General features: G+C 42.9%; 1 non-coding gene across 1 annotated transcript; it reads right to left on the reverse strand.

The window, feature by feature from the left end:
• Positions 1-512: 512 nt before the first annotated feature.
• Positions 513-586, reverse strand: Trnas-cga (transfer RNA serine (anticodon CGA)). The gene has a single exon. It is a non-coding gene; the product is annotated as a tRNA-Ser (tRNA).
• Between the last annotated feature and the right edge of the window lie 7,585 nt (positions 587-8,171).

Raw genomic sequence — 8,171 nt, forward strand, 5'->3', positions numbered from 1 at the left:
CAGGCCACATGTCCCGTGGATTCACGTTATGTGTCTTTAATGCAGTGGTTTCCATTGCCTTCTGCATTCTCATACCAGCGATCATTGCTGATTCTTCCGCATTTAAGGGCAGTTTCACTCCACAAGGACAAGAAAATGGTCTGAACCTCCGCTCTCTACTCTGCCCACTTTGACAAGGTCGTTGGCTGAATGAGGGGTGACTCCTTAAGCTGAAAGTCTTCGAATGCCAGTGCTGATGATTTTTATTCAAAATTTAAGCGATGGCAGGGTTCGAACTCAGAACCAAGGACATTTCCATAACCAATCAAAGACGCTACCCCTTCACCACGGTACCAACGTTCTATGACACAGTTACTTTGTGGATGGTAAGGTGTTGTTCGAAAGTGCTGGACGCCGTGTACGTTATAAAGTTCACTACATGTGCTGGCTCAAATTTCCTGCCTTGGTCTGTTATTGTAGCAGGATAACAGAAATGAGAAAGTTATTGAAACTTGCTGGCAGATTAAAACTGTGTGCCCGACCGAGACTCGAACTCGGGACCTTTGCCTTTCGCGGGCAAGTGCTCTACCAACTGAGCTACCAAGCACGACTCACGCCCCGTCCTCACAGCTTTACTTCTGCCAGTACCTCGTCTCGTACTTTCCAAACATTACAGAAGCTCTCCTGCGAACCTTGCAGAACTAGCGCTCCTGAAAGAAAGGATATTGCGGAGACATGGCTTAACCACAGCCTGGGGGATGTTTCCAGAATGAGATTTTCACTCTGCAGTGCTCATATGAAACTTCCTGCCAGGTTAAAACTGTGTGCCGGACCGAGACTCGAACTCGGGACCTTTGCCTTTCGCGGGCAAGTGCTCTACCAACTGATCTACCCAAGCACGACTCACGCCCCGTCCTCACAGCTTTACTTCTGCCAGTACCTCGTTTGGATGGTAGGAGACGAGGTACTGGCAGAAGTAAAGCTATGAGGACGGAGCGTGAGTCGTGCTTGGGTAGATCAGTTGGTAGAGCACTTGCCCGCAAAAGGCAAAGGTCCCGAGTTCGAGTCTCGGTCGGGCACACAGTTTTAACCTGGCAGGAAGTTTCATATCAGCGCACACTCCGCTGCAGAGTGAAAATATCATTCTGGAAACATCCCCCAGGCTGTGGCTAAGCCATGTCTCTGTAGTATCCTTTCTTTCAGGAGTGCTAGTTCTGCAAGGTTCGCAGGAGTGCTTCTGTAAAGTTTGGAAGGTAGGAAACGAGATACTGGCAGAAGTAAAACTGTGAGACCGGGCGTGAGTCGTGCTTCGGTAGCTCAGATGGTAGAGCACTTGCCCGCGAAAGGCAAAGGTACGGAGTTCGAGTCTCGGTCGGGCACACAGTTTTAATCTGCCAGGAAGTTTCATATCAGCGCACACTCCGTTGAAGAGTGAAAATCTCATTCGAGAAAGTTATTGGCTGATAAATGCTTTTGCAGATGTTTCAGCAGTAATGTCAGCCACTGACCCAGTGTGTTACTCTGTCAGTCGCTGAAAGAATGTATTGATACCCACTTGGATCAGGAAGGAGCCCAACTCGATCAAAGTGGATATGATGAAAACAGCCCTTAGGAATGGAGCAACAACTGAGTCAGGCAGCGCATGCTTGTGTTCAAGATTTTGATTCTTCCTTGACATCTGATGAAATAAAGCGGTCAGTGACAAACTTCATTGTTGGACGAATCCTAAGGTGTGAAAATCGGTGCAGTTTATCATGTTTTGAAGTACCACTAACTTCAGATTTTGATGCACAATCCCATTGTGTTGTTGGGCAGAAGTACCCATAACTGTGGGTCTTCTACTTGCGCCACGGCAAGTTTATCAAAATCAGCATTTATTGACAGAGGAAATCAGCTACAACATTGTTTGCACCATGCAGATGTCAAATATCAGTTGTGAAATGTCCAATGAAGCCCAAATTGCGATTGCTGAGGATAACAGTCCTTTGCGGGATTTGGGATAGAACCGGCTAGGGGGCGATGAGCCACATAAACTGTGAAAGGCCTGTCCTCAATGTCATCGTTAAAATAACCATATCGCTTCGTACATCGCCAACTCTGTGTGGCGGAGGGCAATTTACGTGCCACTGTCATTACCTCCTTTTCCTGTCCCAGTCGCGTATGGTTCGCGGGAAGAATGACTGCCGGAATGCCTCAGTGCGCGCTCGAATCTCTCTAATTTTACAGTCGTGATCTCCTCGAAGGCATAAGTAGGGGGAAGCAATATATTCGATACCTCATGCAGAAACGCACCCTCTCGAAACCAGGACAGCAAGCTACACCGCGATGCAGAGCGCCTCTCTTGCAGAGTCTGCCAGTTGAGTTTGCTAAACATCTCCGTAACGCCATCACGCTTACCAAATAACCCTGTGACGAAACGCGCCGCTCTTCTTTGGATCTTCTCTATCTCCTCTGTCAACTCGACCTGGTACGGATCCCACACTGATGAGCAATAGCTCAAGTACAGGTCGAACGAGTGTCTTGTAAGCCACCTCCTTTGTTGGTGGACTACATTTTCTAAGGACTCTCCCAATTAATCTCAACCTGGCACCCGCCTTACCAACAATTAATTTTATATGATCATTCCACTTCAAATCGTTCCGTACGCATACTCTCAGATATTTTACAGAAGTAACTGCTACCAGTATTTGTTCCGCTATCGTATAATCATACAATAAAGGATCCTTCTTTCAATGTATTCGCAATACATTACATTTGTCTATGTTAAGGGTCAGTTGCCACTCCCTGCACCAAGTGCCTATCCGCTGCAGATCTTCCTGCATTTCGCTGCAATTTTCTAATGCTGCAACTGCTCTGTATACTATAGCATCATCCGCGAAAAGCCGCATGGAACTTCCGACACTATCTACTAGGTCATTTATATATATATATTGTGAAAAGCAATGGTCCTATAACATTCCCCTGTGGCACGCCAGGGGTTACTTTAAAGTCTGTAGACGTCTCTCCATTGATAACAACTTGCTGTGTTCTGTTTGCTAAAAACTCTTCAATCCAGCCACACAGCTGGTCTGATATTCCGTAGGCTCTTACTTTGTTTATCAGGCGGCACTGCGGAAATGTATCGAACGCCTTCCGGAAGTCAAGGAAAATGGCATCTACCTGGGAGCCTGTGTCTAATATTTTCTGGGTCTCACACGATTGCTTTTTCCGGAATCCATGTTGATTCCTACAGAGTAGATTCTGGGTTTCCTGAAGTGACATGATACGCGAGCAAAAAAACATGTTCTAAAATTGCCAGCCCTGGTGGCCGAGCGGTTCTAGGCGCCACAGTCTGGAACCGCACGACCTCTACGGTCGCAGGTTCGAATCCTGCCTCGGGCATGGATGTGTGTGATGTCCTTAGGTTAGTTAGGTTTAAGTAGTTCTAAGTTCTAGGGGACTGATGACCGCAGAAGTTAAGTCCCATAGTGCTCAGAGCCATTTTTTGTTCTAAAATTCTACAACAGATCGATGTCAGAGATATAGGTCTATAGTTTTGCGCATCTGCTCGACGACCCTTTTTGAAAACTGGAACTATCTGTGCTCTTTTCCAATCATTTGGAACCTTCCGTTCCTCTAGAGACTTGTGGTACACGGCTGTTAGAAGGGGGGCAAGTTTAATGCGACATACTTCAATGTAAATGGATTGATAGAGGAAAAGTGTTTTGAGTTTTTTTAAGGATAAAAGGTGTAGAATAAGGTTCAAGGATATGCTCACTAGTGAGCAACTGGTCACACATACAGAAAAGAATGGATGACTGGAGTGAAGCAAATTAGAGATATGGTGGAGCTAATAGAAATCATCACTAATAAGGAGGAAGACGAGATTTGCAAGTTTCAGGGGCAGCTCAAGGATATCTTCTCCAACAAATGTTGCTGATTTTGAATACACTACCAAAGGAAAGCAGAACAAGCCAATACGTATAAAGCTGTACTGTCTCACAACTGCAGGTAGGGAAGCAATAAGGTGAGACTGAACCAGATGTTGAAAGGGGATGTCATAGAACAATGTAGGAGTGACGAATGCAATCCAATAGTCATAGAGAAGAAAAAGGACAGTTTGGTGAGGATAATGCTGACACATATAAACTAAACAAAATAATGGATAGAGATCATAGTCAGCTGTATAACATGGCTGAATTGCTACAGAACTTCGAGAATGTTAAGCTGGTGTCAAGAATAGACTTAAACTATGGATTGGCAAGTTGCAATGGTGGAAGAAAGTACGTGAAATACAGCATTTCTACTTGAAGGATAAATTACACATTTAAATAGGTACCTTTTGGACAATATCTGTGACAGCATTTGTGAGGGAGTTAAATCATGTTTTGGTCGCAGAATTGATGAGCAAACTGACAGTGTGTGTTGGTCACACATTGATTGCAACAAATTCTTGATGCAAGCACTGTGAACTAATGGAAAGGGTACTGATAGCTTTAAGACGAGGTGGAATGACTTTAAGACTAGGGAAAAATGAGTTTCTCAGGACTGAGACACAATTCTCGGGGCCCAAATTGGCACCAGAAGGAATCCTGCCAAGTAACGAGAATCTTAGGCAGTCACTGAGTGCAATCTCGAAAAAGCAGCTTAATGGATATCTAGGACTATGCGGATTCTATGGGAAGTATGAATACATCAAGCCTATGTAGGCTTTTGAAAAAAAAAAAGAAACTCGGTGTGGAAGTGGAATGAGGAGTGTGAGAGAGAATTTATGAGAATAAAGGTAGTTTGAACATCAGTAGTTGGTTGTACTAGACCAACATAACGTTACGGTTTTGTCTAGCGATGGATAGCTTGGATTATAGAATCGAATGTGATGTGTTCCGGGATAAAATGGAGAATGGCGTATTAGAGAATCCAAATATGGGCTCTGCAAGTCATATAACAAACAAGCATGAGAGAGGTTATAATATTTTGGAAAAGGAGTATAGTGTGTGGCTTCCAGAAGTTTCACCTTTATCTGGAGGATCATAAGGCTTTGAGCTATCTGCAGGATTGCTGGCTGTTAAACGAGAGACTGGCGTGTTTGGTGATTTTTATTTGTTTATTTCTAACATGCTCCATTAATCACTATTTGTAACACTGCTTATGAGTGTGTGAGTGTGTGAGTGTGTGTGTGTGTGTGTGTGTGTGTGTGTGTATGTGTGTGTGTATGTGTAATGTTTGTGTTGTGTGATGGTGATGATGATGGTGATGACAGAAGGGAGATGGTGATATCCAGAGCCAGTACATAGCCTACTCCTCACGAATGGCACCAAGGGGGCCTCCAAGCTTAACATCCCCATCCCTCAGAGGGATCACCACCACATGCTCTCACTTCATTAGACACTGCAGAGAGGTTTGGTATTTAAAGCAGGACGTTGGTGCACAGTCTGGTGACTAGGAACTTTACACTACCACCTCGACTCCACCCTAATCTTTTAGGCTGGAGGTTTTAACGTGTTGCAGAGTGGTTGGCTCATCCTTTTATTTTCGTAATCAGCCAGCCACGGTCCTCTGCTGTACAGTTTTAATTCTTTCTGCCTTTCTTCTATATGTTGTTTCTGTTGCGGTGCTACATTTTTCATGTTGCCTTACCATTGACTTGGGGCTTTTCTTCCCCCAGAATTTTTATTGTAGTGCTTAGCCTGACTGGTGGATAGTTTCAATATGCTCTGTTTGTTTATGAAACAAGGGACCGATGACCTTTACAGTTTGGTCCCTTTAATCTTTAAACCAACCAACCAAGCAACCACCACCTCTCCTCCTCTTGCAGGTCAAATACTAGAAGTGAAAATTTGTTCCACGACTAGGATTCAAACCAGCTTACCCCCAGGTCAAGTGCCACCACACAAGCGTGCATTAGAGATCTTGGCCACAGAGGCGAGTATTTGTTTTGTGAAATTTCTTCAATAGTTTAATTATACAGTCAGCTTCATCAAGAGGAGCGACAATTGCATCGCTGATGCAAAAGGATGTAAGGACTGTATGTAAACATATAGGGTACATGTATAAAGTCAGGTAAAGTGTGTCATGTGTTGAAATGGTAAATAGATGTAAGTGTATTTTGTGTTTGGGTATTACGATTTTGGTGGATAATTTGAAAATTATTTTATGTTAAAATGTGCATTAAGGATAGAATTTAGGGATGAAGTATGGATGCACATTTATTGGTGCATGGAGGTTGAGTTATGTGTACACAATTTAAATTGCAATGTATTAGGTTGATGTGTAAGTTCCTAGCGTTCTTCTATAAGTTTAATAAACGCAACTGATACACATAACAGAGACTGCAGACATCAGTAATATATTCTCCTTGACTATTTACAACAGTCTGCCAACGTTGGGTTGATTTTTCGATTTCATGACTGTAGAAATCATGTGTTTTTGAGGCGAGGAACTCATCGAGTCATGTTCAGAGTGCATTATAAGATGGAAAGGAAGTTCCTTGAAGGTTGTTCGACAGAGACCGGAAATTGTGAAAATCTGAGGGCCCAAGATCATGTGAATCTCCTGTATAATGTTTATTGTCAGTCTAGCAGAATACTGGTGGGAATTATCATTGAGCAGCATCACTTTCCATAATCTTCCTCATCGTTGTTCTTGGATTATGTTTGCAAGACATCTTAGTTGTTTACAAGAAATGTTAACAATGAGGGTTACACATCAGGCAAGCGATTTGCCATGCACCACAGCCTCACTGTTTTGTTAGAGTATTCAGATCTTTTCAGAGAACGTTCAAATTTACCTGTTACTCACTTAGTTCAGCATCGCATACACGTTGTAAATGCAGCACCAATCACGCAGAAGCATTACCGAATTCCATTCAGTCAAAGAGAATTGGTCGAAGATATGATCAGGGAACAACTAGAGCCGGAATTATTAAACCAAGAGATCCGGCTGATCCACCATGCTCATCACCAGTGGTCCTAGTAAAGAAGAACTCTGTTTCGAGCGAACCACAGTTCCGATTTTGCGTTGTCAACAGAATGCAAAAATACAATGGAAAAACTGAAAACTGCTCTAACCACAGCTCCAGTTTTGGCCTATCTGGATTTCAGTAAGCCCTTCATCCTCCTCACAAATGCTTCAAATTTTGCAGTTGGTGCTATTTTGTCCCAAAAATCTGATGGGCAAGAACGTCCAGTATCATTTGTTTCCCAGCAATTAAGTAAGGCAGAATGTAACTACACTACCACTGAAAAGGAACTTTGTGCTCTGGTCTTTGGTATCAAACAAAACAGATGTTTCTTAACAGGAAGAGAGTTCACTGTAATCACAGACCATGCCGCACTTAAATGGCTGTTGAGCTTAAAGGATCCCAGTTCGAGACTAACAAGATGGGCATTAGAACTGAGCGCTTGAAAGGTCTCTGTTGGATTCCTTTCATGTTAATTTCTTAAATATGTTGTCATTTACGGCATAAATTCCTCTTCTAAATTTACTGTGGTGTTTCTGACTATCTGGGAGGAGACTGAGCAGTGGAACGTGTTACTTTTACACTTAAACAAGAACGATCTGTCACACTACTACACTTTAAAACACAGTTTATATGTAATTCATGTCACACAGTCTCATATGGAACCTACATCCGCTTTCTTTTACATACTGTATATGATAAGATACTGTCATCCCCCTTCCCTTCTGTGTGAGAGGATGAATGAGCAAATATATTTCTAGTTGCATGCTTGATGGTAGCAGACAAGCCTGTCTGCTAGAGAACGGTCAGTCTGTCCGTGGCGAGCGTCTGAAGTGGTAAGATCTCCGGCTAAGCGCGTGTCTGCTACGTCCATAGGACAATGGATTTCTTAAGTTCAGCCTAACTGAAAATTTAATCACCTTTATTTCAGGTTTAGATCTAAAATATCTAATGTTATCTTAAATTGCAACGCAGTGTAATTCGAGTGTGAAGTTCAGAATATCTTCCGGTAGTTGCTTTGTCACTACTTTGTGAGTAAAGTGGAACCACGTGTTGATCAGTAACTGTAACTAAGATCGTCAATCTTAAATGCGAATGTGCGTGAGATTATAACGTTTCGTCTTGACAATATTTTTCAATATAGCAACTTTTCTTTATGTTCAACCCACGTGGGGTGTACTTTGTGAGACCAGTACCACGTGCTTATACAATTGTTTGACCCATAAGGTTAATAGTAAGACGATAGTAACCAGTT

The sequence above is a fragment of the Schistocerca serialis genome, chromosome 6 (genome assembly GCF_023864345.2).
Source record: "Schistocerca serialis cubense isolate TAMUIC-IGC-003099 chromosome 6, iqSchSeri2.2, whole genome shotgun sequence".
In the NCBI taxonomy this organism is placed as follows: domain Eukaryota; kingdom Metazoa; phylum Arthropoda; class Insecta; order Orthoptera; family Acrididae; genus Schistocerca; species Schistocerca serialis.